The sequence below is a fragment of the Heloderma suspectum genome, chromosome W, assembly GCF_057233095.1.
Source record: "Heloderma suspectum isolate Gila_16-S chromosome W, 16-S_ref, whole genome shotgun sequence".
Taxonomy (NCBI): domain Eukaryota; kingdom Metazoa; phylum Chordata; class Lepidosauria; order Squamata; family Helodermatidae; genus Heloderma; species Heloderma suspectum.
The window spans coordinates 48244879-48265797 of record NC_139475.1 but is presented as its reverse complement, the minus strand read 5'-3'; the positions used below and the strand labels follow the sequence as shown (position 1 = coordinate 48265797).

Below are 20919 nucleotides of genomic sequence, written 5' to 3'. Positions count from 1 at the left end.
CAGCCCAAGGCCAAATTCCATGTCCTCTCAGCTTTAAAAGCAACTGGGGAAAGGCCTGGATCCATCCCTACAAGCGTTAGCTGTTTGTTTTTGTGTGTGTGTTCCTCTTGTTTTGACAGAACGTTGCCTCTTTTTTAAATAAGAAATGCTCCAGCGGGTGGTACCCTACTTTCTGAAAAGCCTCTCTGCGTCCCATTTATTTTTCAGAACATCTCCCTGAACAGCAAGGGAGGTCCCCCCTGTTCTTGGTCAGGGAACTGGGCACCAAAGACTACAACCGGTTCGTCATTTATAAGACTCCCAGGAGCCATTTGGTGGAGAAAATCCAGGGGATCTGTGAGGGTTACATCCTGCTTCTCGCCAAGGATGGCCATAAGAACTTCAGAAGAGCCCTGCTGGATCAGACCAAGGGTCCATCTAGTCCAGCATTCTGTTCACACAGCGGCCAACCAGCTGTCGACCGGGAAGCCACAAGCAGGACATGAGTGCAACAGCACCCCCCACCCATGTTCCCCAGCAACTGGTGTATACAGGCTCACTGCCTCTGGTACTGGAGGTAGCACAGAGCCATCAGGACTAGCAGCCACTGATAGCCTTCTCCTCCAGGAATTTGCCCAACCCCCTTTTCAAGCCATCCAAATGGGTGGCCATCACTACATCCTGTGGTTGGGAGTTCCATAGTTTTGTTATGGAAATTTCAGTTGTCATATGTCTGTTATCCCATGGTTTTATAAGCTAGGCTATGCGTGTTCTACCTCTGTGTGAGACTGCCACGCTGACAGAGACACAGCGCCTGATCAGAGACTCAGGAATGCCGAGACTGTGTTTACGTAGAGCACACGACCATCTCCCCGCTGCCCCTCTCTGCGCATGCCCGAGTATGTGAAAGGCGCGGCCTGCTTCCCGTCTCCTTCTCCGCTAGACAAAGAGGTTAGTGGAGCGCAAGCATAACGCAGCCCCCAGAGGCTTGTGTATATAAGCTTCTGGATCACACTACTTGATTGCCATCTCTGCTGGTGCGTTAGCCCCAAGGGCTGCCTTATTCTGCAGAATAAGACCGTGTTGGACCAGACCTCTGCCTCCTTCCGTTCTGGGTAGACAAATTGGACGAGTCTGCCAGGGACAGGACACGGTTTTCGTAACAGTTTAACTCTGCGCTGTGTGAAGAAGTCCTTCCTTTGATCTGTCCTGAATCTCCCACCAATCGGCTTCATGGGATGACCCCTATTTGAGAGAGAGAAAAATGTCTCCCTATCCACATTCTCCACACCATGCATGATTTTGCAGGCCTCTCTCACATCTCCTTGACCCTCCTTTTTTCCAAGCTAAACAATCTCTGCTTTTTAACCTTCTCTCATAGGGGAAATGCTCCAGCCCCTGGATCATTTCAGTCACCCTTTTCTGCACTTTTTCCAGCTCTACAATATGCTTTTTTAGCTGTGATGACCAGAACTGTACAAGTATTCCAAGTGTGGTCACATCCTAGATTTTTATAGGGGCAGTAGGATATCGGCCGTTTTGTTCTCGATTCCTTTCCTAATTATGCCTAACATGGACTTTGCCTTTTTTTTCCAAGCCCTCCTTGCCAGTCACTAAGCCTCACTGGTTGGGGAAAACACAGCGTGGCCATCTGGGAAACCCAGAGGGCCAGCTAGGCGGGCCAGACATGGCCCATGGTTCTGAGGTTCAACACCCCTGCAACAGATGGATCCTCCTTGAACGCGTGCAGTTAGCATCCTGAACTTGGGATGTTTGTAGTTGCCTCAACTGTTGAGCCACCCCGCTGTAGACAACCTGAGGAATGCCACACGGTGCAAGTTTCACCGAGGCAGTGCCCACAACGTCGCGCCCAAGGGCCGTGTAGTGCTGCAGCCCGTTGCAAGAGCCGTCCTGGGAGGAGAAAAAGATGCTGGGGGAAATTGGCCGGCCATTTAAAGGCCTGAGAATGTAAGAGTTGCCCCACTAGGTCAGGCCAAAAAGACCCCTGTCCCTGGGAGCCAACCAGGCGCTTCCAAGAAATCCACACGCAGGGCATGAAGGGAACAGCCCTCCCAAGTTTCTAGTCCCCAGCATTTAGTCATCTGAGCATCTCCCATAATTAGATGCCTTTGAATAGTATCTTAACTGCAGCTTACTTCATGTTCCAGACACTTCATGCTGCATTTTAAAATAACCTTTGCCCTGTTTCTTGTCACTGATCAATCGCTTTTATATGCTGAATTTGGGGGGCTGCTTTTAAAAACAAAATAGTTCTTAAGGTGTTTTATTATGTGGATTTTTTTTCACTTGTATTATGTTCAGCTGGAGGGCAACTCGTGAATTGAATAAGGGCGCAATCCTATGCATGTTTAGATGGGAAAAAAGTCCTACAACTCCCAGCATGCCCCAGCCAGCCATACTCCGGAAGATGCAGTCCAACAAATTGGGAGATTGATGAAGACAGCTGCAGGGGGCGGGGGGGGGGCTTTACAGAGCACAAGAGGCGAAGGTCCCTGCCCCGAGGCAATTCCAATCTAGGATTCAGCCACACAGGAAGAAGCCAAGGAGGAAGGAGTGGCAAGTGTGCAATTTCCCCCCCTGCCCATGCACAGGATGGAAGCCCCTTTGATGCCTCACACACTTACTTACCTGATGGATGGGGAAATGGGAGATGTACGCAGCGGGATCCGGAGACCTCGCAGCCTTGGCGATCTCTATGCAGCACGCCAAAGCTTGCCAGGGCTCATCTGTGCCCATCCACCACTTCTTGCCCTGGAGGGAAGGGGAGAGAGCGGAATTTAAGAACACCCATCCATGCGTGGCAAGGGGAGGCGACCGGAGGAGGGTCAGTGGACCCCTGAAGTTGGCAGACCCCCGAATGATCCCCCAAATAGGGGGGCAAATAGTAGAGGGAGAGGAACCTGCAAAACAGCACAGTAAGAACTGAGCATGCTCAGCAGACATGGAATGGTGGTTGGCTGCTGGAGATGGAGGGGCTGTAATGGAGCAACTTGGAGAGGGCATGGCTGGCACCCTAAAGAGGACTAGTCCACAGTGTGCCTTTTTTGCCACAGGTGCCACCTGACAAGATTGGTTTCGTTTCATTGTACTGTATTGATTTTGCTGCTGTTTGCCATCTATTGCAAACTGCCCCGGGAGCAGTTTGGCTAAAGGCTGGTATATTAATTTAATATAATTATAATATGATATATGGATATAATAAATACATAACATAATATAATAAATACATAATATAAGAATTACAATATAATATAATATAATATAATATAATAAATATAATATAACTATAATAATAAATATAACATAATAAATGTAACATAGCATAGCATAGAATAATATAAAAATTATTCCAGGGCAAAAGGTAGGATTTGAACTCAATTCCCCCCACCCACGTTCCAAGGCTCTATTCCAGGGGTACAGAACCAAATCCGGGCTTCCAAAGTTCCCCACATGGCCATGCCCCTTTCCTCTGGCCCTTCCTCTTTCCCCCTGACCACTGTTCATTTTGTGGTTTCCAGCTTTTGTGCAGTCCTTCCCCCCCACCCGCATTCTAAGAGGTTGAGGTGCCTCTCCTAAAACTTAGCTACTGGAAGGAAGAGCGTTCAGCTAAAACATGCTGGTACTTTTGGCCCTGCCCCTTCCCCTCTGGTCACACACCCCTTTCCCTTTGGCTGCGCCCTTTTCCCTTTGCTGCAGTGGACCGCCTCCTGCTTCAGGGCCAGCTTGCTCAGGGGCCCCCCTCCGAGGCAGTGCATGGCCGGCCGGGGGGCCTCCGAGGGCAGTGGCGGGACGCCCAGCTTCTCATTGCCCTTGTCGTTGAAGACGGTGACAACCACGTCCAGGACAGGGCCATTCATCTTCCAGGGACAGTTGCCCAGCTAGTTGAGGGCATCCATGATGGGGTGGAGGTCCCCCTGGGGACACTGCTCCAGGAGGAGCTGGTGCTGCAGGGCGCCCTCCACCAAGCGCATCAGCTTGGTGGGGGTGAGGATGTAGGCCCCAAAGTGCGGGGAGACCCAGGTGGGCACAGCATGGGGATGATGGAGGCATCCAAGGTGAGCGTGGTCTCAGCGGCCTCCAGGAGCAGGCGAGTCAGGATGGGGTGGGGCCTGATAAACCCAATCTGGGGCAGGAGGGAAGAATGAGGAAACGTTTCTAAGCGGGGCTCATTCCGCATTTCACCCAGCCTTCTTGGCACGATCCAGGTGATACCATCAACAACAACCCTGTGGGTAGGCTAGGCTAAGGCAGGAGTGGGGAACCTCAGGACATTCTAAAAGGCTGAAATGCTGCTCCCAAGGCCTTGGTGACTGGCAGGCCGAGTTTTCAGCTGCAACACGCTGGGATTTTTGGCCCCGTTCCATTTTGCCTTTGGCCCCATCCACCCCTGCAATTCATCCCCCCCCCCCCCCGCCCGAGAGCTTCTCCAAAATGGAATTCGGAACCAGCTGAAAGCAGTTCGACAGCTCCTGCCATGAGGGCTAGAAACTTGATATGGAACTTCAAACGGAAGCTGAGATCCGTGGGGAGGTGATTCCTGTGGGTGATGCCATGTTACTGCTGAATGCCTCTGTCGCCCAGTCATCTCCAGGAGTCACAGTGCCTCTCTTAGCATGCCATCCACACCTCCACGTTTAGGACTGCAAGGGGGTTGCAATGCCCCACAGCTACCCACTTTTCCCCTCCCAAAGCAACAGTAGGAGCTTGTTAGAATTTGAAGGGCTTGGCGACAGGTTACTTAAAGGACATGCTCCTCTTCCTCCTATATTTACTTACCCAGCCCCTAAGATCATCTTTAGAGTCCCTTTTCCAGGTTAGAGCCCCCGCCAAAAGAGGAGAGCTGGCTGGCTACTAAGGAGAGGGCCTTTTCAGTGGTGGCTTCCCAGTTGCAGAATGCGCTCCCCAGAGAGGCTCGCCTGATGCCTACGTTACGGTCTTTTCGGCACCAGCTGAAGTCCTTTTTATCCTCCCAGGTGTTTTAAGAACGGGGCCTGGGTTTTTCTAGTGCTTATAGATCGCGACACTTTTATTGCTGGTTTTATTATGTGCTTTTTTTATATTCACAGTTTTATTTTTGTATTTTAGGTCATTAATAATATCTTCTACACTATCCAGAGAACCTGGGCTACCAGGCAGCTTAAAAGCATCACAAATAAATAAATATAATACAATATAATTTTGCGTTTTAAGAAACAACAACAAATTGGAGCAGGGAAATCACACGAATTAGCAGAGCGTCTATCATGCAAATTCAGAGCGCAAGCCATGCAAATTCAGAGCGCAAGCCACGCAAATTCAGAGCGCAAGCCACGCAAATCCAGAGCGCAAGCCACGCAAATCCAGAGCGCATACATCTGCATATATCTGGCATCTGTTGGCCTTTTCCTACCTGCCGGCCGCTACAGAAAGAGTAGACGTGGTACAGGATGGGGATGAATTTCTGCTCCAGCCTGGGGGTCAGGAGGTTGCTTTCCATCTTCAGCACCTGGACCAACAGTTCCACCAGGTGGAGGCCCAGCTGCAACAGCACTGTGTGGGGCCAGGCGCACTCCTTGCTGACCAGGGAAAGGCTGCTGCCAGCTTCCACTGCAAGCAACTTCCAGTATTCCTGTGGAAGGAAATTATCTGGCTGCAGGAGGGAGAGAGAGAGAGAGAGAGAGAGAGAGAGAGAGAGAGAGAGAGAGAGAAAGAGAGAGGTGGGGTTAAAACATTCATCCTGGGGACCAAGACATGGCCTCTGTTGCTTAGAGCCCGGGATGGCCCCACCAGAGCGAGGAACCAAGAATCTAGTCCTTGAATGTGCTTTTTTCCTCCTCCCTCCCAATTCCCTTTCCTTTCGTGCCATGTCTTTTACACTGTATGCCCAGGGGCAGGGACTGCGTCGTTTCTTATTTGCGTAAGCCGCCTTGGGCGCCTTTTTGGCTTAAGGAGAGGGATAAAAACACTATGAATAAATAAATGAATAAATAAGCCAGTGACAGCCCGGGCTGCCGAAATTCCAGGGGGCCTTGCCTTCGTTGTGATGATCGGGACTTCAGGGGAAGTGAAAAAGAGACACACACACCCTCGATGGCTGTTGGCCATCCAGGACCCAGGCAGCTGTCAAGGGGAGAAAATTACAAGCGGAAACAGCAAGGCATTAGAAGACAGGCAGTGTGGTTCAATGGTTAGAGAGATAGTCTAGGGTAGGGGAGACCCAGATTCAATTCTCCACCCAGTCATGGAGCTCACCTTCGGCCAACCACTGTCACTCGGCCTAACCTCCCTCCAGGATAAAACAGGTGAAGAATTAGCGGCTGCTATCTTTAGAAGCCGGGTGGGGGAAGCCCTCCAAATTGGGTTTTCCAGTCCCCCATAGCTCCGGGACACTCAGAGGGGCCTGGGGGTAGGGGCAGGGGCGGGACCTAACAGTGACATGGGATGACGGGTAGTGGGTCAGAAAGTGGGCTACGCTGGGCAGCTCGGGGAACAGCACCTGGCCGACACAGGGGTGAAATAAATCCAACATCCTCTGCCCTAAACTTGCAGGTCACACACACGCCCCACCATGAACTGGCAGCTGGCATGAGTCAGGGCCTCAAAGCCGTTCCCAACGGAACTGAGACCAGTGGGTCTGGTGAAGTGAGGCAGCACCACCACCACCACCCTGCACCCCCTCCACAATGTGGGCCAAGAATAATCACCTGACTGTCCTTGGCGAGCAGCTGGATGTAATCCTCATAGATGCCCTGGATTTTCTCCACCAAACGGCTCCTGGACTTCTTCTGAATGACGAACCTGTTGTAGACTTTGGTGCCCAACTCCCTGGCCAAGATCAGGAGGGACTCCCCTTGCAGAGGGATCAGGGAGATGCTCTGAAAAATAAACGGGGCACAAAGAGGTTTTCCGGAGAGCAGGATACCACCTGCTGGAGCATTTCTTATTTTAAAAAGAGGCAATGTTCCATCAAAACAAGAGGAACGCAGGCACAAAAACAGACAGCTGACACTTGCAGGGACGGATCCAGGCCTTTCCCCAGGTTCTTTTCAAGGCTGAAATAAATCTATGGTCCAGCAGGTTGTACAGAGGGAGGTGAGCAGGGAACAGGTCATTCCCCCAGCCCTCCTGAAAGACTGCTTAGGGTGCAAACCCATGCACGTTTAGACCTCACAAAGCCTTACAACTCCCAGCATTCCTCAGCCAGCATGAGATAGCAAGGAGGTGAGAACAGTGAGGTAGCAAGGCCCCTTCCATTGGCCCAGCCTAGGAAACCAGCCTTTCGCCCTCCTCTCCCCACAAAATGGCCTCCGTCAGCAGCCATGCCATCCATCTGCCTCAGAGGGAAAGGAGAGAAAGCAAAGTCCCCTCCATCAGCCAGGCCTGGAAAAAAACAGCCTTTGGGCCTCTTCCCCTCCCAGAATGGCTTCCTTTGGTGGCCGTTCTGCCTGGGGGGTTTCTCCATGACAACAGAAGGAGAAGCAAATGGAGGAGTACCGGATATTTTAAAAAGTAATCAGCTTGGCTGAGCTTTGGTCCACGCAGGGCTCCACGAGCAAGTGCCCTGCACCAGTAAAAATCGCTTCACAGAACATACTTCCTGGTGGGGGTGGGGGTTGGAGTGGACGTCATCTGACTGGCAGGGGCTGCTCAACCAATAAGCGAGGCTTCACCCCCCCCAGGTTCTCCTCCCCCTTTCACCTTTCCCCTGAAGCTCCAGATGCACCTGCATTTCAGGAGCAAGCCTCATTGAGCACAACAGAAGTTACTTCCAAGTAGACACACATAGGCTTGTGCTGGGAAAGGGGGCGGGGAGACACAGGGACGGGAAACCAGCCCCCTTTCTAACCACAGGATCTCTATAACGAAGAGTGCAGAGTCATTACTTCCTAAGGCAATAAACCAAACAACAGAGAATCGGAGCTTCAAGATCGCGCTTTACAGCATTTAGGGAGTTCGTACTTTAAACCGTGCCATTTCAATTGAGGGGGATCTCTGTAAGGTCTGATGTGAGCATTCAGGGGACGATCCTTGTTGACCACAAGGAGAGCTATCTCTGAGGAGACACTCATGGGTTTGTTGTGGGAAAGAGAGCAGAAAACACAAAGACGGAAACCGGCCCCCATTTGAACCTGCAGGATCCCTATTAAACCAAACAATGGAGAATCGCAGCCTCGCGATGGCGCTTTACCACCCCTAGGGAATTGGGCTTTAAACTGTGCCGTGTCAATTGGGGGGGGGGGGTTTCTGTAGGTTCTGAAGTGGGCATTCAGAGGGCAAGCCTCATTCAGCACAAGGGGAGTTGCTTCTGAGGAGACACTAATGGGTTTGTGCAGGGACAGGAAACACACAGGAAACACCCCTTGACCAGGGTCATGGTGAAAGCACCCCCCTGGGCAGGGCTAGCACACCCAAGGTCAATGCGGGCGCTGGGGCACACAGCAACTGTACCGGGGAGAACCCGACTTGAGGAAAGGAATTGGACTTCAAGCAGCCTCAGGGAATCCGGTTTTGCCCCGATAAGCTCCGGGGCGGCTGCTGGACGGCCACGACGTCATCTATCCCTAACAACCTCAGCACGCAGCCGGCTCAAAGTGAATCACTGGTGGAGACTCCCCTGGTCCTTACATTCCAATCTAAAAAAGACCCAGTGCCTGAGTTTGCGTATTGTCTTCTTCGTTCAATGTTCCCTAAGATTATTAAACCCTTCTTTGGAAAACGGGCAAAGGGCCCTTAGGGGTTAGGCAGGAAAGCCTCATAGAAAGGTAGTTAGTGAAGGAAGGCAGGCAGGCAGGCAGGCCACCAAAGTTTAGCCTGCGCTCATTTTTACACCCTTCCCTTGAGGTGGAACGCCAAACGTGTCTCACCCACAGCAAGATGTCGATGTACTCCTCGACCTTCAGCACGCAAAGGAAGGGATAGAGGTTTAGCTGCCCCGATTTCCTTCGGTCGATGTGAAACTTAGACTCCTGCAGGACCTGAAGGAGAGACACCTGCCACTGGGAACAGAGTGTGGCCAGAAGATCCCGCTGCATGAGGGGACGGGGAGAGAAATGGATAATTAACCCTGATTCCCCATTGCATATTCTGGAGAACAGAGGAACAACACAGCAGGGTATAAAACCCTATGAAGAGCCCTGCTGGATCAGACCAAAGACCTCTCTAGTCCAGTTTTTGGTTTGCACAGTAGACAACCAGTTGCCCATGGGAAGCCCCCAAGAAGGACAGGAGTGCAACACACCAGGTTCACCAGCAACAGGTGCACAGAGACGTACTGCCTCTGACACTGGAGGTAGCAGAGACCCTTATCATCCATGAATCTTTTAAATCTACCCAGGTTGGCAGCCATCACTACATCTTGTGGTAGTGAGTTCTACAGTTTAACTCTGCACTGTTTGAAGAAGTCCTTCCTTTCGTCTGTCCTGAATTTCCCACCATTCAATTTCATGGCATGACACCGCTGAGTTCTAATATTATTAAAACTGAGAGCCAGTGTGGTGTAGTGGCGAGACTGCTGGACTGGGAGTCAAGAGATCTGGGTTCTGAGTTGCCACTCAGCCATGGAAGCTTACAGGGTGAGCCAGTCACAGACTCTCAGCCCAGCCTACCTCACAGGGTTGTTGTTGTGAGGATAAAATGGAGAAGGATTATGTACGCCACCTTGAGTTCCTTAAGGAGGAAAAAAGGCGGGATATAAATGTAATAAATAAATATTACAGGAGATGGATTAAAAATGTCTCCTTATCCACTTTCTCCACACCGGGCGTCATTTTGTCCACCTTTCTCATGTCTCCCTTCACTTGCCTTTTCTCTAAGCTAACCCATCCATCCTAGGAGAGTTGCTCCAGCCCCTTGATCCTTTTAGTTGCCCTTTTCTGCACTTTGTCCAACCCTACAATATCCTTTTTGAGGTGCAGAGACCAGAAGTTGGCCACTGCACTCCTAGAAGGAGGAGGGAAGAAAAACGTCCTGGAGTTAGTGAGCTTTAGCTGCATCAACAGAACAAATAAAGTATGAAGCACAGAAGGATCTTTTTTCCCAGGAAGAATTTCCAGGAATTTTAAAGCACAACCTGTTAGCACAAGTCTGGGCTTACTGATATTGTGCCCCCCTGACTTGCCTCTTCTCTAAGCTAAACCATCCCTGATGATGTAACCTTTCCCCATTGCAGAGTTACTCTAAGCCACTTGATCATTGGGGCTGCCTTTTTCTGCTCCTTTTTCTGCAGTTCTAGATTTTCTATTATTTGTGAATTATTATCATCATCATCACCACCACCACATCCCAAGGCGGGTTGCATGTCGCCCTCCTCTCCATTTCATCCTCCCAACAACGCTGTGAGGTAGGTTAGGCCTGGCCCAAAGACAACCAGTGAGCTTCATGGCCAAGTGGGGACTAGTGTCAGGGTGGAAACTGAGCCAATAGAACCCCAGAGCAGTTCTGATTTTGAGGAGGATCAGCAATCCGTGGGAGAGGAGCGCGCTCATCCCTCACAGGCACAGCAACTGGCAGAGATTCCTCCTGTCGGCATTCCTGGGATAGTGATCCTGGCAGTGAGAGAGTGTGGGAGGGGAGCTTGCTAGATGCTCAACGCAGACACAGGGAGCGACGAGCGATGGAGGGCGCAGAAAGGAGGCGTAGCGCCCATTTGGCACACAAGCAACGGCCGCCTCCCGTGGACTCAAGGGAAAGAGGGAGGATCTCTCCCTAGCCCTTAAGTTCAGGGTCCTCAAGTGACTCTCCTTCAAACGGGGATCATCTGCCTACTTGAAGCTTAGGCCACCCTGCTGTTCCTTGCTTTAGTCGCTGGTGATTAGCATCTGAAGGAGTCATTAAGTTGTAAAAGGATTAAAGCTTTGAAAATAAATCCTTTCGTCTGTGTCTTGAGTTGGCTATTGGAATCTACTGAGAGAGGCCGCCAAGGCGCTCCTGACAGCTTGATCCCCGTTTTTTTTTTCCTCTCTCCCCCTCTCTTTTTTTTTCTTCTCCTCCTGCCGAATGGAGGGTGCCAGGGACCCGGCAGTGCAAGCTCCGGCGCAAGGGAACCAGATCCTCCGTGATCAAGTGGCTCAACTGACGACTGCCGTACAGAATCTGCAAGTTGCGGTTCAACCCCCGCCACCTCCGATTCCCCCCCGCCGCAAGTGCCCGGTGGCTTTGCCAGAGACGTTTTCTGGGGAGAAAGAACTTTTTCAGATTTTCTGGGCCCAATCGGAGCTGTACATGCGCCTTCGGCCTGAGGATTTCCTGACGGAACAGGAAATTTCCTGTGGGCTTCATCATTAACCTACTCTCAGGCGTGGCAGCTAAATGGGTTTCTGGTCTCCTGCTTGCTAATGATCCCCTGCTCAGGGACTATCAAGGTTTCATGACAGCGATGGCCAGATTTTTCGGTGACCCCCTGCGCACGCAGACGGCTTCTCGGGAGATTCGCCGCCTCAGGCAGGGCAAGGACTCAGATTCCAGCTACATGACAACTTTTCGCTTGCTGATACAGGATTTACAGTGGAATGATGCCGCGCTGGTGGCTCAGTTTTTGGACAGTTTAAACTACGAGATCTTGGACGCGTTGGCGCGCACGCCTAGCCTGCCTACTTTGGAGGACCTCATCCAGACCTGCCTCCAGATAGATAGTTGGCTGGAGGGCCGCCAGCAGACCCGGCAGGGCGCTGGGGGCCGAAATTTCCCTCCTCCCATTCCACCCCATTTCCTGCCCCCTCCCCCACCACCGGGGTGGGGGCGGAGGAGACCCCGATGCACCTGGGAGCTACCGGAGTTCCGGAGGAACTAGAGCGGCAGCACACTGACCACCGATGCTTTCGGTGTGGAAAACTGGGACATTTCGCCAAAACCTGCCGCGCTAGACCCGCAGCTCCTCTGCCTCCCCCTCCTCTCCCTCCTCCTCCTCGCTCCCAGGCCTGACTAGGCTGCCCCCCAAGCCTGTTCGGGGTCTCCAGTGTGGGGGTTGGTTCCACACCCAGTGAGTGCCTTCCACAACCCCCCCCCCATCTGCTACTGCATGTTCACCTCTGCTCCTCCCAGTGGGGTGGGGTGGAGGCCCTGGCTTTGGTGGACTCGGGGGCTACGACCAGTTTCATGGATGAAACGTTCAAACACTTCCACAAGATTCCTACCCTGCCCCCTTGGCAGTGGAGACCATCGATGGGCGTCCTCTTTCTTCAGGCACGGAGACCCAGATTACAGCTGCGATCACTCTGCGTGCCCAGTCCCACGTTGAGCAGATTCAGTTTCACTTGGCCAAGGTTCCCCAATACCCACTCGTGCTGGGTGTTTCTTGGCTCTCTAAGCATAATCCTCAGATTTCTTGGGGGCTTCAGCAAGTGGAGTTCCCTTCTCCCTACTGCCGGGAGCATTGCCTCCCGACCGAGGCGCCAGTCCCGGCCCAGGCCTTAACCCTTTCCTCCCCCTCCTCATCTGCTTCTGGCAGTCCTTCAGCTACCGTCATCCTCCCAGAGAAGTATGCGGCTTTTCGGGATGTGTTTGACAAGAAGGAAGCTGACCGGTTTCCCCCCCACCGCCCCTTTGACTGTGCCATTAACCTCATTCTGGGGGCGACCATCCCCGCTGGCCGGCTGTATTCGATGTCGGAGCCGGAACTTCGAGCTCTGCGGGAGGTTTTGGACACAAACCTCAGACGTGGCTTCATTTGCCCTTCCTCCTCCCCCGCCTGCACCCCTACCATCTTTGTGGCCAAGAAATCTGGAGAACTCCGCCCGGTGCATGACTTCCGAGTGTTGAATTCGGTCTCGATCCCTGACAAGTACCCCCTCCCCCTGATCCCTGAGATGCTGGAGCACCTGGGGCGAGCCAAGATTTTCACAAAGTTGGACCTGCGTGGCGCCTACAATCTCATTCGCATCCGGGAGGGGGATGAGTGGGAGACCTGTTTCGGCACCCAGTACGGAGCGTATGAATACCTAGTGATGCCGTTTGGGCTCGCCTGCGCGCCCCCCCCCCCATTTTCGCGTTTTATGAATGCCATCTTCCGGGACTATTTGGACATTTTCCTCATTGTGTATCTCGATGATTTACTTATATTTTCTGAGGACTCCGATGCCCATCAGCACCATGTCTCCGCTGTCCTCCAGTGCCTCCGCGAGCACCATCTTTATGCCAAGCTGGAGAAATGTCCATTCGACCTAACCTCTTTGGACTATCTCTGCTACATTATCTCAGCTGACGGTATCAGGATGGATCCTGCAAAGGTCCAGGCTGTCTTCTCCTGGCAGGCTCCATCCACCAAGGAGGACTTGCAAAGTTTTCTGGGGTTTGCTAATTTCTACAGAAAGTTCCTGCCCAGCTTTGCTCGGCTGACATCTCCTCTCACAGACCTCCTTAAGGGCAGGAAATCTCCTTTTCATTGGACGGCATCTGCCCAACAGGCTTTTGAGGAACTTAAGAGGCTTTTCAGTTCTGAGCCGATCCTGTTACGTCCCGACCTGAGGAAGCCTTTTGTGGTGCAAACTGATGTCTCTGACTTTGCGGTGGGGGCGGTGCTCTTTCAGCCAGATCGGGCGGGCGGCGGGTTGCAACCCTGCGCCTACCACTCCAGGAAGCTGAACATGTCTGAGAGGAATTATACCATTTGGGAGAAGGAACTGTTGGCAGTCAAGTCCGTTTTGGAGACCTGGCGTCATCTTCTGGAGGGGGCACAGCACCCAATCGAAGTTAGAACCGACCATCGCAACCTGGAACATCTTCAGACAGCCCGTGCCTTAAACCAGTGGCAGATTAGGTGGTTGCTTTTTTTCCCCGGTTCCACCTTAAGATTTGTGATGTGAAAGCCTCCGACAACTTACAAGCAGATGCTCTTTCTCATAAGCCGGACCTCCAGCCAGGGGGTGAGGAAGATCCCCCCCCCGATTCTTCCCCCCCAGAGCCTGGCGGCAGCTGCGGTGCCTCATTCTTAGGAGGAGCTCCTTCTCTCTGCACAGGCTCAGGATGCTTTTGTTCGCACAAAGGTGGAGGAATTGGGGCTAGCCTCTGCCCCCCCTCCCTACCCCCTTCTCTTTGCGAGGTGGCCTGCTTTACCTTTCCGGCCGGGTCTGTGTGCCTTCTAGACCCCTCTGCGAGAAGGTCCTCCATCAGTGCCACAACTCCCCCACAGCTGGGCATTTTGGCGTCGCCAAGACCCTGCATGGAGTGACGCAGGATTTTTGGTGGCCTCGTGTGTGTCAGGACGTCAAGTCCTATGTCGCCTCCTGCCCAACCTGCCAGCGGGCGAAGGCCCCCTCAGGGAAGCCCACAGGCTTGCTTCACCCCCTGCCTACCCCCTCAGGACCTTGGAAACTGCTCTCCCTTGACTTCATCACTGACTTGCCTCACTCGCACGGTAAGACCACCATTCTGGTGGTGGTGAATTTGTTTTCTAAGATGGCCCATTTCATCCCCTGCTCTGGGTTGCCCACAGCCAGGGAGATGGCGGAGCTGTTCTTGGCACAAGTTTTCCAGCTCCATGGACGGCCCGAGGGTCTCATTTTGGATAGGGGGCCCAATTCACTGCCCATTTCTGGAGGGAGCTACTTGGGCTTCTCCATGTGATGCTCCATCTTTCCTCCGCCCACCATCCACAGACGGACGGTCAGACCGAGCGCACCAATGCGACTCTGGAGCAGTATTTGCGCTGTTATGTCAATTACCAGTAAGATGACTGGTTTTCCTTGCTGCCTCTCGCAGAATTTGCTTATAGCAATGCCTGCCATGCTTCCACCCGCCAAACTCCATTTTTTGCCAATTTTGGTTACCACCCCAAGGCCTTCCCATCCACCCTAGCTCCCTCTTCGGTGCCAGCGGCCCAGGACTTTTTAGAGGAGTTGTGAGCGGTACACCACCTCTTACGGGACTCCCCCGAGCAAGCCAAGACAGCCTACAAGGCCTCTGCGGACCGGCGGCACCAGCCGGGTCCGTCTCTGCAACCGGGGGACTGGGTTTGGTTGTCCACCCAATACCTCCCCGCTCACTCGCCCGCAAGGAAGCTCACGCCTCGCCGCACGGGGCCTTTCCAGATTACGGCCCGGTTTAACCCTGTTGCTTTTCGCCTGGCTCTCCCCCCTCCCATGAAGATCCATCCTGTTTTTCATCAGTCCTTGCTGTCCCCCCTGGTTTCTGGCGACCCTCATCGCCTGGCCGGTTCCCCCCCGCCGCCAGTGCTGGTGGAGGGGGAGGAGGAGTTTGAGGTCGCGGAGATTCTGGACTCCCGCCTTTCTCGCAGCCGCCTGCAGTATCTGGTGGACTGGAAGGGGTACGGGCCTGATGAGCGATCCTGGGAACCCGCGGAAAGTGTGCATGCTCCGTTGCTGCTGAGGCGCTTCCACCAGCTGTACCCCCACAAACCCGGGGCCCCAGGGGAGGGGCACGAGGGGGGGCCTCATGGGAGTGAGGATGATGTCAGGGTGGAAAATGAGCCCAGAGAGCCCCAGAGCAGTTCTGATTCTGAGGAGGATCAGCAATCCGTGGGAGAGGAGCCCGCTCATCCCTCACAGGCACAGCAGCTGGCAGAGACTCCTCCTGCCGGCATTCCTGAGATAGATAGTGATCCTGGCAGTGAGAGAGTGTGGGAGGGGGGCTTGCTAGATGCAGACGCAGACGTAGGGAGCGACGAGCGATGGAGGGCGCGGAAAGGAGGCGTAGCGCCCGTTTGGCGCACAAGCAACGGCTGCCTCCCGTGGACCCAAGGGAAAGAGGGAGGATCTCTCCCTAGCCCATAAGTTCAGGGTCTTCAAGTGACTCTCCTTCAAACGGGGACCAACTGCCTACTTAGAGCATAGGCTACTCTGCTGTTCCTTGCTTAGTCGCTGGTGATTAGCATCTGAAAGAGTCATTAAGTTGTAAAAGGATTAAAGCCTTGAGAAGAATCCTTTCATCTGTGTCTTGAGTTGGCTATTGGAGTCTACTGAAAGAGGCCGCCAGGGCACTCCTGACACTTACCTAGTTGTCCCCCTCCTCCTCTCCATTTTATCTTATAGGCCCCTTCCAACTGTACTATTCTATGATTCTATGATCTTCACAACAACCCTGTGAGGTAGGTTAAGGCTGAGAGGCAAGGATCGGCCCAAAGTCACCCAGTGAACTTCATGGCTGAGTGGGGACTCGAACCCAGGTCATCCCAGTCCAATGCTCTAACCACTGTGCCATCCTGGCTCTCAATTTTGACCTCTGAACCACAATTTTGGACCCAGCTCCAAATCCACAGACCTCCATTAAAAAGCCATATTGCTCAGTTTCAGCCAAAATACAGGAAAACTCCTCGAAGGCAGTACTGAGGTGGTATTTAACCCCGATAACTTTAAGCCATATATACAAAACAACATCACCGAACTGTTGGAGGGGATGTAACACATTAGGTACATACCATCATATGTGGTGGGAATGTGGACAAATACACAGCTTCTGGAGGGAGATCTTTCAAGAATGCAGTAATATAAGAGGATTGGAGGTTCACGTGGATCCTAAATTGTCACTACCATCAATCTTTAGTGGCCTCAATGAACATTTAGCAGACAAAGAAATGCTGACTTTTATGACGGTAGCGTCTCACCAACTGATAGCAAAGAATTGGGAAGAGTCTACAAATCTCTCAATAATTGTGCGGTATAACTACCGTTGGGATATTGTGTTGGCTGAAAAACTAACGAAACGGATAAGGGCACAAAGACCACGAAAAGGGTCCGACACCTTCCATACAATCTGGTATGAATTCATAGACTCGGTCAACAAACAAAGTTCTCAGGGAAAACCCCCATCAAGTCTTGGACAGATATGGAGAGATACATTTTGAGAACTGCAACTGAACCTTAAACCCCTGAAGGATTTCTGTGGCTAAATATAAGGTTATTAATACGTTGAAACCCCTGTAATCCCAGTTGACTGTAATTGAATGTCCTATGTCATGTCTGTGTTTTGTTAGGATATTTTGATGTGTTCATTGATGGCGTTGAAAATATGTGATTAAAACTCAATAAAAATAATTTTTAAAATCTACAGATCTCAGGCTGGCTTTCCTTTGCCCAGGTTAAGGCTGGAATTGCATGGCCTTCTGCAGCCAGAGCATGACCAGGAAGTCCCTTCCTCCCACCCACCCCCGCTTCCCTGCTAACACTGAACTGCACAACATTTACCGCTCAGACAACTCGTTCAGTCAGGGGCTTGTCCACCTCCACAGACTCAATGGTGACTGTCTCGGCCGCCTCCACCACCAGCTACTTCTGGAACTGGGCCTGCAGGTCTCGCACCATGAAATCCAGCTTCAGGTAAGAGATGTGCTCCCGCTGGGGAAGAAACCAAAAACGGGGAGGGGGGGAGATGCATCGGGGGCGGCCGGAGCAGGCAACAGGGTAGGCGGGCCAAGTCTGAAGCCCACAACACAGACCTCATTCACCCCAAGAGCCATTTTCCAGTAGTGGGTGGTGCCAAAGAGAAAAGAGGCAAGGCCGACAAACTAAAAATTCCAGCATATTTTAGCTTAAAGCAATTCCTGCCAGTCACCAAGCCTTAAGATGGGCAGTTCAAGCTTTCAGATTGGGGGGAAAAACGAGGACACAAAAGCTGGAAAACCACCAAATGATCGACAGTTATGGGAGAAGTGGTGTGAACATTTGGAGAACCCCAGAGGGCCGGTTTAGGGTGCAAGACGTGCCGTATTTGTCCTGGAGATTCTGCCCGCTGTGCTGAACAAAGACAGCAGGCTGTTTTGGGGCCTCCTAGGTTGTATTTCTGCCAACCTCGCAGTTCGAAAGCAAGAAACTGCAGGTAGATAAAGAGGCACCGCTTCGGCGGGAAAGGCGACAGCGTTCCGTGCACCTCGGTGTTCAGTCATGCCGGCCGCATGGCCACGGAAGCGTCTTCGGGCAGCGCTGGCTCTTCGGCTTAGACATGGAGATGAGCACCACACCCTAGGGTCGGACACGACTGGCTGGGGACTCCTTTACCTTTTTAGGTTGTATGTTGAGGGCAGCAGGGAGGCTAAATGGGTCCCCAGTACCAATGGAGAGGACATCCAAGAATGCACCTCCCCATTCTGAAGCATACAGAGGTTCCAGTGTGCCTGCCACGAAGCTCTAGAGCACACAGGTCGATGCGGAAAGGGTAAAAAGCTGGAAAGCAGGAGGCAAAAGCGATGCCAACTAGGCCAAGACACGTGCAAATTATGTGTCCATTCCGTACAAGCAGGGATAACAGTTCCGCTTCTGGGGAAAGATACTTTTCTACAGACAGGGGGCAGTTGCATTCAGCATCCAGGCGTCAAAAGGCACACGGCAGCTCACCTTCGCATAGAACTTCTGGAGCAGAGGAAGTGTGCAGGTTTCATGCTGGTGAAGAGGTGGCGGGGCCCCGAAGTCCAGCATGACACTCCGGATGGCCTTTAGGGCCATCTCTGCTTTGTCTTCCTCGAACACAGCATCTCAGAAGAGATCCTCCAGGCGGAAACCCTCTTCCTTGAGCTGCTGGAGGCACCTGTGTGGTGGGGAAACAGCAGACAACGGGCTGAAACTGAACCTGGGGGTGGATCATATGGAGGGCAGGGACCAAATGGGGAGCTTCAGTCAGCTAAGAATGTAAGACAAGCCCACCTGGATCGCACTAGCGGACATGAGAATGTAAGAAGGGCCCTGCTGGATCAGACCAAGGGTCCATCTAGTCCAGCATGATGTTCACACAGTGGCAGACCATGGGAAACCCACAAGTAAGACATGAGTGCAACAGCACCCCCCCCGCCCATGTTCCCCAGCAACTGGTGCACATAGGCATACTGCCTCTGAGACTGGAGGAAGCATAGAACCATGAGGACTAGTAACCACTGATAGCCTTCTCCTCCTCTATTTGTCTAGCCCCCTTTCAAAGCCATCCAAATTGGTGGCCATCACTACATCTTGTCATGGCGAATTCCATACCCGAACTATGCGCTGTGTTATTTCAGCATCCTGTTTTCCTAGAGGTTTCATAATTCCTTCCAATCCCACAGGCAGAATGTAGTCTTGCCCACTTTCTCCTGGCGACAGGGAGGCAGAATTTTCCAGCACTTAATTGTCCTGTGGAAAATTTTCCATTTCATAAGTTCAGGAGCAAGAATGAGTGTGATTGCTCGTTCCTGCGTTCAACACAACAACCCAGAGTTTTTAAAAATAACCTGGGTTTTTGTGATGTCTGAATCAGGACAATATGAAATAAACAGGGAGTTACAGTGACACTGAAGGTGTCCCAAGAATCCTAGTGGAAGAGAGTTGCCCTCTGTTGAAACAAATGAGGGGTTGTCAGCATATCATGCACAGCTCTTTGGGGTGCTAAAATGAGTGGGTCAACTGTTTTCAGTACCTTTTTTTCTGGGTTCACACAACACAACAAGCCGCACTCAAGGTTGAGCATGGGTTGAGTGTGGATTGCTGTTGAACTGTGGGTTGTTGTGTCGTGTGAACCTAACCACGCTAACAAACCATGGTTTGTGAACCACTAACAACCCACAGTTCACAACCCAACGACAAACCACAGGTTCTCTTTGTGGGTTGTTCGTAGTTAATAGACCATGGTTTGTTAGCGTGGCTGGGTTCACATGACGTAACAACCCACGGTTCAACAACCCACAGTCAACTTTGAGTGTGGGTTGTCGCCTTGTGTGAACCCAGTCAATGTGAGGGAAGTACATGCTATCAGGGCTGTTCACATGTCACAGCAGCAAATCCCATGATTAATTAACCCAAGATTTGCCATGGCACATGCTGGGCACATTCCACAGACATTTTGAATAGTCAACCGCTGACTGGGTTGATTGGGGCTTGCTACATGGCATCCAAACCCTGATACTATAGGTTAATCGTGGGTGAAACAACCCACAGTTAACCTAACTACTAGTTGATTAACTTATAGTGCCCAGGTTCTGAAGTCACGAAGTAACCCCCCCCCATCAGCCCAATAGGGGCTTGAATATTCAAAATGGCTGCAGAGTGCCGCATGGCAAATCGTGGCTTAATTAACCCACAATTTGCTACCGTTATGTGCAAACCGGGCCATTGTCTTTTCATTTTCACAAGTATTGCAATTAAAAAATCTACGTAATAGAACATTTCAGTCACGTTAAGTGTGCTCCCCCCCACCATTATTTCAGGTCAAATAATTTTTTGTCCAAAGACATCATGAGTAACAGGGGGAACATGGGGGGGGGGTGTTGTTGTTTACTAAATACAAGTAAAATAAACGCGCTAAATTAAATCACTCTCAGGGGGATCAGAAAACCTCCTCATGTAAAATGACATTTCTCCCAGACACAAATGACCTTCAGCTAATCGGCACAGGAAAATTTTCCAGGAAACCCCTATCTTTGTCCTTTCAAAGAACAAGACAGCAACTCCCAGGACCTCCTCTCTTCCTCATCGCTTCACAAATATTCAGAGAAACTCTTTATCTGGTGGTGAGATGGGAGCGGATACTAAATCAGCCCAAACAGCTCAGGACAGCAACATAGGAGTCCTGATTAGGTTTCAGCCCAGCTTCGTCCAGCAGGGAGAAAAGCCAAACCATCTGTCACAGGGCACCCTAATGGGAGAACGTATTAATTTAATTAAAATTATTATTTCGGGGATCACCTTTAAGGATAGAAGCCTTTCAAGGCAGCATACAAGATAAAAACAATCTGCAAAACAAGTACAACTTTAAACAGCGATCCATCAATATTCCATTTTTAAAAATCTATTATTTATTATTATTATTATATTGATATCCCACCTTGGTTCCTCTTGCAAGGAGGACATGATCTTCCTTCACTTTATCCTCACAATGCCCCTGTGAGGTAGGTTATGCTGAGAGTCAATGACTGACCAAAAGAAACCCAGTGGGTTTCCTGCCCAAGCAGGGACTTGAACTCAGATCTCCCGAGTCCTGGTCTGACACTATGTCAGGGTGGACACTGAGCCCATGGAATCCCAGAGTAGT

At 51.6% G+C, this 20919-nt stretch overlaps 2 pseudogenes across 1 annotated transcript in view; both read right to left on the bottom strand.

The window, feature by feature from the left end:
• The window catches only part of LOC146333995 (DNA-directed RNA polymerase, mitochondrial-like), a 61725-nt pseudogene that overhangs the window by 23691 nt on the left and 17115 nt on the right, over nt 1-20919 (bottom strand). The window contains exons 6-14 of the transcript XR_014786396.1: nt 20396-20523; nt 18261-18453; nt 17115-17264; nt 8844-9005; nt 6684-6854; nt 5390-5629; nt 2629-2751; nt 1795-1890; nt 1074-1205 (exon numbers count right to left, since the gene is read on the bottom strand). The product of XR_014786396.1 is annotated as a DNA-directed RNA polymerase, mitochondrial-like (transcript). The remainder of the gene's footprint in view (nt 1-1073; nt 1206-1794; nt 1891-2628; nt 2752-5389; nt 5630-6683; nt 6855-8843; nt 9006-17114; nt 17265-18260; nt 18454-20395; nt 20524-20919) is intronic.
• LOC146333996 (DNA-directed RNA polymerase, mitochondrial pseudogene) lies at nt 3603-4229 on the bottom strand (annotated as a pseudogene).